Consider the following 10,756-nt stretch of genomic DNA (forward strand, 5'->3'; position numbering starts at 1 on the left):
ACAAAGAGCTCATCGTAAACGGTTACGTTGATGCAAGCTTTCACACTGATCCGGACAATTCTAAATCGCAAACCGGATACGTGTTTACATTAAACGGTGGAGCTGTTAGTTGGTGCAGTTCTAAACAAAGCGTCGTGGCGGGATCTACATGTGAAGCGGAGTACATAGCTGCTTCGGAAGCAGCAAACGAAGGAGTCTGGATGAAGGAGTTCATATCCGATCTAGGTGTCATACCTAGTGCATCGAGTCCAATGAAAATCTTTTGTGACAATACTGGTGCAATTGCCTTGGCAAAGTGAGGGAGTCCTGGATTAGGGGGTGTTCGGCTAGCCGGACTATACCTTCAGCCGGACTCCAGGACTATGAAGATACAAGATAGAAGACTCCGTCCCGTGTCCGGAAGGTTCTTTCCTTGGCGTGGAAGGCAAGCTAGGCGTGCGGATATTCAAGATCTCCTACCAATGTAACCGACTCTGTGTAACCCTAACCCTATCCGGTGTCTATATAAACCGGAGGGTTTTAGTCCGTAGGACGAACAATCATTATTCATCATCACAACCATAGGCTAGCTTCTAGGGTTTAGCCTCCTTGATCTCGTGGTAGATCTACTCTTGTACTACCCATATCATCAATATTAATCAAGAAGGAGTAGGGTTTTACCTCCATCGAGAGGGCCCGAACCTGGGTAAAACAAAGTGTCCCTTGTCTCCTGTTACCCTCCGACCTTGACGCACAGTTCGGGACCCCCTACCCGAGATCCGCCGGTTTTGACACCGACATTGGTGCTTTCGTTGAGAGTTCCTGTGTGTCGTCGCCTTTGGCTTCGATGGCTCTTTTGATCATCAGCAACGACGAGGTCCAGGGTGAGACCTTCCTCCCCGGACAGATCTTCGTCTTCGGCGGCTTCGCTCTGCGGGCCAATTCCCTCGGCCATCTGGAGCAGATCGAAAGCTACGCCCCTGGCCATCAAGTCAGGTTTGGAAGCTTAAACTACACGGCGGATACCCGAGGAGACTTGATCTTCGACGGATTCGAGCCACAGCCAAGCGTGCCGCACCATCTCGAGGGACATGATATAGCTCTGCCCCCGAATAGTGCCCTGGAGGCCGCACACGCTCCGGCCCCGACCCTCGATTCGGAGCCCGTTGCGTTCGTTGAGGATGAACGGTGGGACGTCACCTCAGGGGCTGCGATCTCAAAGGCGATCGAGCCGAACGACAGCCCCGCACTCCGCGTGGCCCATGACTCCTAGGAGCCGGACTCCTCCCCGAGTCCGGAAACTCCCTTGCCCCTGCCGATCGAATCAGATTGGGCACTTGTAATGGAGTTCACCGCCGCGGATATTTTTCAGCATTCACCCTTCGGTGATATACTGAACTCTCTCAAGTCTCTCTCTTTGTCAGGAGAGCCCATGCCGAACTATGGCCTGCGAGGTTGGGATTCGGACAACGAAGAAATTCAAAGCCCGCCCACCACCCACTTAATAGCCACTGCCGACAACTTAACCGACATGCTTGACTTCGGCTCCGAAGACTTCGACGGCATGGACGACGAAGGAGGAGACGAACAAGAATCAGCACCTGTAGGGCGCTGGACTGCCACCTCGTCATACGACATATACATGGTGGACGCTCCGAAAGACGGAGATGGCGATGGAACAGCGGAGGATGGCACCTCTAGAAAGCCTCCCAAACGTCGGCGTCAGCGGCGCCGCTCTAAATCCCGCCAAAGCAAGAAAGGTGATTCCGGCACAGGGGATAATACTACCCCGGATAGCGCCGAAGAGCACCAACCCCAGCAAGATTCGGCACAGGAAGATGAAGAAGCCAGCCCACATGAGAGGGCGGCAAAACAAGAGGTCGAGGATGATAACTATATGCCTCCCTTCGAAGACGAGGCAAGCCTCGGCGACGACGAATTCGTCGTACCATCAGACCCCGCCGAACAAGAGCGTTTTCAACGCAGGCTTATAGCCACGATGAACAGCCTAAAGAAAAAGCAGCAACAACTTAAAGCTGATCAAGATTTGCTAGCCGACAGATGGACAGAAGTCCTTGCGGCCGAAGAGTATGAACTCGGACGCCCCTCCAAGAATTATCCTAAGCGCAGGCCGCTCCCCCTATCAGAGGAGGAAGCACAAGACATGGCAGATCGGCCACCTCGTGGCCGCGACAAAGAAACCTGCCGAACAACCAAACAAGCCATGCCCCGCCGCCGCTTTACCAAGGCACGGGAAAACGAGCCAGACTTGCGGGACGTGCTGGAGGATAAAGCAAGGCAAACAAGGTCGATCTACGGATCGCGCGGACACCCAAACTTTCAGTCCGGACAACGTAAATCCGGCCGGGCCGAACACAACAAGCACAGCTCTGCGGAGCTGCGTAAGGACATAGCCCAGTACAGGGGTGCCGCACACCCGTTATGCTTCACAGACGAAGTAATGGATCATAAAATCCCAGAGGGTTTCAAACCCATCAATATAGAATCATATGATGGTACGACAGATCCGGCAGTCTGGATCGAGGATTATCTCCTTCATATCCACATGGCACGCAGTGACGAATTACACGCCATCAAATACCTCCGACTCAAGCTTAAGGGACCAGCCAGGCATTGGCTTAATAGCTTGCCTGCAGATTCGATCGGTTCTTGGGAGGACCTGGAAGCCGCATTCCTTGACAACTTCCAGGGCACTTATGTGCGACCGCCGGATGCCGATGACCTAAGCCACATAATCCAGCAACCAGACGAATCGGCCAGGCAGTTCTGGACACGGTTCTTAACAAAGAAAAATCAGATAGTCGATTGTCCGGATGCGGAGGCCCTAGCGGCCTTCAAGCATAATATCCGCGACGAATGGCTGGCCCGGCACCTAGGACAGGAATACCCGAAATCCATGGCAGCCCTCACGACACTCATGACCCGCTTTTGCGCAGGCGAAGACAGCTGGCTAGCTCGTAGCAACAACATATCGAAGAAAACCGGTAATCCGGACAACAAGGACAAAAGTGGCAGGTCACGTCGAAGTAATCAAAAGCGCCGCGTTAGCAGCGACAGCAATGAGGATACGGCAGTAAATGCCGGATTCAGAGGCCATAAATCCGGTCAGCGGAAGAAGCCATTCAAAAAGAATAACCAGGGCCCGTCCAGTTTGGACCGAATACTCGATCGCTCGTGCCAGATTCATGGCACCCCCGAAAGGCCAGCCAATCACACCAACAGAGATTGTTGGGTGTTCAAGCAGGCAGGCAAGATAAATACCGAACATAAAGACAAGGGGCTGGATAGCGACGACGAGCAGGAGCCCAGGCCGCCGAACAGCAAAGGACAGAAGGGGTTTCCCCCACAAGTGCGGATGGTGAACATGATATACGCGACCCACATCCCCAAAAGGGAGAGGAAGCGTGCACTACGGGACGTATACGCGATGGAGCCAGTCGCCCCAAAGTTCAACCCGTGGTCCTCCTGCCAGATCACTTTCGATCGAAGGGACCACCCCACTAGCATCCGTCACGGCGGTTTCGCCGCATTGGTTCTCGACCCAATAGTCGACGGATTTCACCTCACAAGAGTCCTCATGGACGGCGGCAGCAGCCTGAACCTGCTTTATCAGGATACAGTTCGGAAAATGGGCATAGATCCATCAAGGATCAAGCCAACAAGGACGACCTTTAAGGGCGTCATACTAGGTGTAGAGGCCAATTGTACAGGCTCTATAACACTTGATGTGGTCTTCGGATCCCCGGATAACTTCCGAAGCGAAGAGTTAATCTTCGACATAGTCCTGTTCCGCAGTGGCTATCATGCCCTGCTTGGACAAACCGCATTTGCTAAATTCAATGCGGTGCCGCACTACGCATATCTCAAGCTCAAGATGCCAGGCCCTCGAGGCGTAATCACGGTCAGCGGAAACACCGAACGCTCCATCCGGACGGAGGAGCACACGGCGGCACTCGCAGTGGAGGTTCAAAGCAGCCTTTTAAGGCAACTCTCCAGTCCGGCCGCTAAAAAGCCGGACAATGCAAAGCGTGCCCGGAGCAACCTGCAGCAAGACCAACTGGCGCGCTCGGAGCAAGCGTAGCAATGCGGCCCCAACCCTGGCCATAGCTGCATAGCAGAGCTAGTACCTAGAGTACACAACTACGCCCTTAAAATTCCATGGGCACAGGGGAAGGGGCATATTCCTGGCATGCTTACAGTACGGCGTCAAACGCACTAGGGGCTGCCGGATTCTTTCTTTCTTTTTTACTTTCAGGACTCCACATTCTGGACCCACACCGATACAAGACCCAGGAAAGCAGACAAAGCAACGCCGCATTATGGAACTCTCAGGTGGTCTCTATTTCGAGCAATATAACTGTATCTAAATTCCGTGGCCTGCGCCTGGTTGAGACATGTCATATGGTCTAAAAACATTTTTTCGCTTATTGCACTAATTGTATCGTTCGGCTTGAATAAACAGCCTTCTTATAAACAATGCATAGCTTTAGTCTATTTTTTGCATTATGATCTTTATATATATATATGTTTATTTCATAACATGATGACACCCGTACACCTACGGCAAACCACGCCAGGGGCTTCATCACCCTTTTTATCTGGTCGTGAGAAGTCCGCACACTTTACCAAGTGCGGCACCCCGAAATTATAGCACTATATGCATCGGCTCCGAGTCATGATTTTGGTCATATGTTGGGTTTGCCCGGCTCCTATGTTTTGGTACCTTACGTTCCGCTCTATCGGCTAAGGTAGCACTAGGAGAACCGCTGCGATTCGCGCCCCAGATCAGGTGGGTGAGCGCCTCAGTGGAGAAAGCTAAAACAGACTGTCATGATAGGGCGAGAGACCGGTCGCTGTTCGAGAGGTTTTTCGAGTCCTTAAAGGCTTATGCCGTTTTTGAACGGAGAGCTGGTTAAAACCGGCTAAAAGGCGTGGATAGTGCCCCGAATTCGGCCTTCCGAACTAGGGGCTTCGCCGAAATTTAAAATTATAACGTTCTATGGCTAAGTGAGAGTGTTCAAGCATTATAGTCCGATTGCCTGGCTCGTTGTGCTGCGGGCCTCCCTCGAAGGACCCAACTATGGGAACAAGAGCCCGCAGGTTTATCCCGAATACCTCAGCACTAGTTGCATGAGGGCAGAAGCCGACGACTCGCCATCTCTCAGTTATTGATAAACGGCCGCACAGAAAACAATATTTTAAATTCAAAGCATTGCTTAAAGCGCATTCGAACAAGTTTTCGGCGTACAGGATAGAAACGAACGAGTTCATTGATAGATTACATCATGGGTACATTCATCCGCAATAAGGCAGGATCCGGCAAGAACTTCCTTATAGTACATCTCGGGCTTGCGATGTTCCTTCCCCTGCGGCGGACCGTCCGTCACCAGCTTCTCGCCGTCCAGCCTGCCCCAGTGTACTCTTACACGGGCAAGGGCCCTCCGGGCACCTTCAATGCAGGCAGAGCGCTTGATGACTTCAAGTCGCGGACAGGCCTCCACCAGCCGCCGCACTAGCCCAAAGTAGCTCCCTGGCAGGGCCTCTCCAGGCCACAGCCGAACTAGTAAGCCCTTCATGGCCTGTTCGGCCGCCTTGTGGAGCTCAGCCAGCTGCTTCAGCTGGTCGCTCAAGGGCACAGGGTGTCCGGCCTCAGAATACTGAGACCAGAACACACTCTCCGTCGAGCTGTTCCCTTCGCTCTGGAAGAATGCGGCGGCGTCGGATGCACTGCGGGGTAGATCGAAGAACGCCCCTGGAGAACTCCGGACCCGGGTAAGTAATAGGTACTTTACTTTTATGTTCCTACTTTGCATTGAGAATGTCTTACCCGCTGCTATCTTTCTCATGCCCTCCAACTCTTGGAGGGCCCTTTGGGCTTCGGCCTTGGCATTCTTGGTGGCCTCAACGGCGGAGGCGAGTTCGGTGGCTTGCGCTTTCACGTCAAGCTCCAAACCCTCATGTTTTTCCATAAGAGCTTGCAGCTTCTGCTGCACCTCTCCGTATTGGCCCCCGAGCCTCTCTCGTTCAGTGCGCTCTTCGGCCGCCTTTTTCTCGGCCTCGGCAAGCGCCTGCTTTAGGGTTTCCACCTCCGTGGTAACCCCTACAATAGGCAGTTTAATCCTGTTATTTTTTGCAATCAAGCCTCTCTATAGGCATATTTTATTATTAAGGGGGTTATCTTACCTTCCTTCTCCTCGAGCTGCCTCTTGGCAAGGCCGAGCTCCCGCTCGGACCGCTCGTAGTCCTTCTTCAGGACCTCCACCTGCGCAGTCAATGCGGCGGTGGATAGCAGGGAAGCCTGCATACGCATATTTGACTTTTTATAGTTAGACTCCTGCGAAAATTATTAGATCCTCTATTCGGCTTTTCTTTCCGAACACCGAACAGAGCATCAGGGGCTACTGTCTATGCAGTAATTAATTCAGCTTATTTTTTGCTTACCTGGAAGCCTGTTAGAAGGCTGGCGCAAGCTTCATTCAGCCCGCTCTTGGCGGACTGAACCTTTTGGACCACCGTACTCATAACACTATGGTGCTCCTCGTCGATGGTGGCGCCTTCAAGCGCCTCCAGCAAATTATCCGGTGCCTCTGGTTGGACAGAGGTCGCCGGCTCGAATGGCTCACTCCTTTTAGAAGGAGTTTTCCCGCCGTGAACCCGGACAGTGGAGTCCGGCACGGTGTCCGGCTCAAAGCCGGACTGGGAGCCCTGGGGGGTTTTGTCCCCTTTACTCCTGGGGTCCTGAGGATTGCCTTGCGGCTCCTCCAGGACCACCTCCTCCTGCTCCTTTCGGCGGGACACCGCTTCGGCATCGTCCGCCTTGCGGGGGGAGACCCGGGGAGGGACGGAGTCCATCTCCGACGAGTCCAGGGAGCCGCCTGACGAAATGTCGAGGGTGTCCTTGGGCGGCCTGCACAATTATGTTTAACATAAGGAAAAGATGTAAAAGATATCATGAGTTACTCTGATATCCGAATACTTACAACTTCGCCGGACGCTTGGTCCTTTCCGGCCACTCCTCCTCGTCCTCGTTGGCATCGGGGGAGTAGTCCGGCGGCGGGGTCTTCCTCTTCTTGGACCCCTTGGCTGCCCCAGCAGGGGCAGCCTTCCTTTCCTTTCCTTCCCTCGTTGGAGAGGGAGGGATTTCTTCTTCCTCCTCCTCGTTTTCACGAGCGGAGGGCGTCGCAGACTCGTCCGATGACGAGTCCGACATCGCCACGTGACGGGCACTCTTTCGAGTCCCGGTGGCCTTGATCTTCTTGACCTTCTTTTCCGGCACCACATACGGCGCCGGAGCCAACAGCTTCTCTAGAAGAGCTGGGGGTTGGTCTTCTGGCAGAGGAGCCGGACAGTTGATCGGTCCGGCTATCTTCAGCCACTTCTGTTAAAGACAAAAGGGAGTTTTTAAAGATCCCGCATAGAGTCAATCTATGAGGAGGAGCTTAATGAACCTATAAAAGGTGTGAATAACTTACCTCCTTAGCATCGCGTTGCGAGCTATATCCGCGATCTTCAGAGGCGGATGTGGGGCAATCGGCGCTTTTCCCAGACGTCTTCATACGTCATGTCGAAGAGCCTGTTAAGGGTTCGGTGCTGCGCCGGATCATATTCCCACAAAGTGAAATCCCGTTGTTGGCACGGGAGGACCAGACGAGTGAGCATAACCTGGATTATGTCAATATGCCGGGTCGGCTTGTTCACCATGGACTGGATGCAAGTTTGCAATCCGGTCACTTCGCTCTCGTTGCCCCATGATAAGCCCGTCTCTTGCCAGGACTTGAGACGCGTGGGGGGTCCGGATCTGAATTCACGGGCCGCGACCCACTTCGCGTCGCGTGGCTCGGTGATGTAAAACCACCCAGCCTGCCACCCCTTCAAGGATTCCACAAAGGAGCCCTCGAACCAGACAGCGTTGGCCATTCGGCCAGCCATCGCACCTCCGCACTCCGCCTGGGTGCCGGACACCACCTTGGGCTTGACGTTGAAAGTCTTGAGCCAAAGGCCGAAGTGGGGGCGGATGCGGAGAAAGGCCTCGCACACGACGATAAACGCCGAGATGTTGAGGACGAAGTTCGGGGCCAGATCGTGGAAATCTAGGTCGTAGTAGAACATAAGCCCCCGGACAAAAGGATGGAGCGGAAAGCCCAGTCCGCGGAGGAAATGAGGGAGGAAGACCACCCTCTCCTTAGGCCCAGGGGTGGGAAGGAGTTGCCCCGCCTCAGGGAGCCGGTGCGCGATGTCGTTGGACAGGTATCCGGCCTTCCTAAGCTTTTTGATTTGCCCCTCCGTGACGGAGGAAGCCATCCACTTGCCCCCTGCTCCGGACATCGCTGGAGTGGATTGAGGGCTGAAAGGCGAACTTGGGCGTTGGAGCTTGAGTGCGCAAGAGATGGATAGGCAGAGGAGGAAGAAGGCGTAGGTGAGAAAGGAGGATCTTTATCCCCTTATATAGGCTGATGCCGTTATGCGTCCCCACCTGCCTCATAAAACTCACCTGCCGCTCAAGCGCCGTGGTAAATGGCGCGGTTGGGTTACCCACGTCCGTATTAATGAGAATCCCGTTAAAGGGGGCACACGATCTCTGCTTCGACAAGACGTGCCAAGGAAACCGCCTCGTTGAACGTGCTGCGGTGAAACAGTAGAAATAACCCATACAGAGGGCTTGGACGCAGTGTCATGACGCACTGCGGAATACGTCAGCAGATTTGATTTGTGCTTATATTATTCTCTATATGGCAATACGTGGAAATTTGTTTTGCAGAGCCGGACACTATTTTCTGGTGTTCATTATCTTCTTGAAGAAACTTGGAGGAGGAACCCGCCTTGCAATGCCGAAGACAATTTGCGCGCCGGACTCGTCGTCATTGAAGCCTGGTTCAGGGGCTACTGTGGGAGTCCTGGATTAGGGGGTGTTCGGCTAGCCGGACTATACCTTCAGCCGGACTCCGGGACTATGAAGATACAAGATAGAAGACTCCGTCCCGTGTCCGGAAGGTTCTTTCCTTGGCGTGGAAGGCAAGCTAGGCGTGCGGATATTCAAGATCTCCTACCAATGTAACCGACTCTGTGTAACCCTAACCCTATCCGGTGTCTATATAAACCGGAGGGTTTTAGTCCGTAGGACGAACAATCATTATTCATCATCAAAACCATAGGCTAGCTTCTAGGGTTTAGCCTCCTTGATCTCGTGGTAGATCTACTCTTGTACTACCCATATCATCAATATTAATCAAGCAGGAGTAGGCTTTTACCTCCATCGAGAGGGCCCGAACCTGGGTAAAACAAAGTGTCCCTTGTCTCCTGTTACCATCCGACCTTGACGCACAGTTCGGGACCCCCTACCCGAGATCCGCCGGTTTTGACACCGACACAAAGGAATCCAGATTTCACAAGAGAACCAAGCACATCAAGAGATGCTTCAATTCCATCCGGGATCTAGTCCAGGTGGGAGACATAGAGATTTGCATGATACATACGGATCTGAATGTAGCAGACCCGTTGACTAAGCCTCTTCCACGAGCAAAACATGATCAGCACCAAGACTCCATGGGTGTTAGAATCATTACTGTGTAATCTAGATTATTGACTCTAGTGCAAGTGGGAGACTGAAGGAAATATGCCCTAGAGGCAATAATAAAGTTATTATTTATTTCTTTATTTCATGATAAATGTTTATTATTCATGCTAGAATTGTATTAACCGGAAACATAATACATGTGTTAATACATAGACAAACAGAGTGTCACTAGTATGCCTCTACTTGACTAGCTCATTAATCAAAGATGGTTATGTTTCCTAACCATAGACAACGAGTTGTTATTTGATTAACGAGGTCACATCATTAGTTGAATGATCTGATTGACATGACCCATTCCATTAGCTTAGCACCCGATCGTTTAGTATGTTGCTATTGCTTTTATCCATGACTAATACATGTTCCGTTGACTATGAGATTATGCAACTCCCGTTTACCGTAGGAACACTTTGTGTGCTACCAAACGTCACAACGTAACTGGGTGATTATAAAGGTGCTCTACAGGTGTCTCCGAAAGTATTTGTTGGGTTGGCGTATTTCGAGATTAGGATTTGTTGCTCCGAATGTCGGAGAGGTATCTCAGGGCCTTCTCGGTAATGCACATCACATAAGCCTTGCAAGCATTGCAATCAATGAGTTAGTTGCGAGATGATGTATTACGGAACGAGTAAATAGACTTGCCGGTAACGAGATTGAACTAGGTATTGGATACCGACGATCGAATCTCGGGCAAGTAACATACCGATGACAAAGGGAACAACGTATGTTGTTATGCTGTCTGACCGATAAAGATCTTCGTAGAATATGTAGGAGCCAATATGGGCATCCAGGTCCCGCTATTGGCTATTGACCGGAGACGTGTCTCGGTCATGTCTACATTGTTCTCGAACCATAGGGTCCGCACGCTTAAGGTTTCGATGACGGTTATATTATGAGTTTATGTATTTTGATGTACCGAAGGTTGTTCGGAGTCCCGGATGTGACCACGGACATGACGAGGAGTCTCGAAATGGTCGAGACATAAAGATCGATATATTGGAAGCCTATATTTGGACATCGGAATTGTTCCGGGTGAAATCGGCATTTTACCGGAGTACCGAGGGGTTACCGGAACCCCCCGGGGAGTTAATGGGCCTACATGGGCCTAGAGGTGGAAGAGAGAAGGAGGCAGGAGGTGGCCGCGCGCCCCTCCCCTTCCTAGTCCGAATAGGACAAGGGAAGGGG

Source organism: Triticum aestivum, chromosome 2A, assembly GCF_018294505.1.
Source record: "Triticum aestivum cultivar Chinese Spring chromosome 2A, IWGSC CS RefSeq v2.1, whole genome shotgun sequence".
Lineage (NCBI taxonomy): Eukaryota > Viridiplantae > Streptophyta > Magnoliopsida > Poales > Poaceae > Triticum > Triticum aestivum.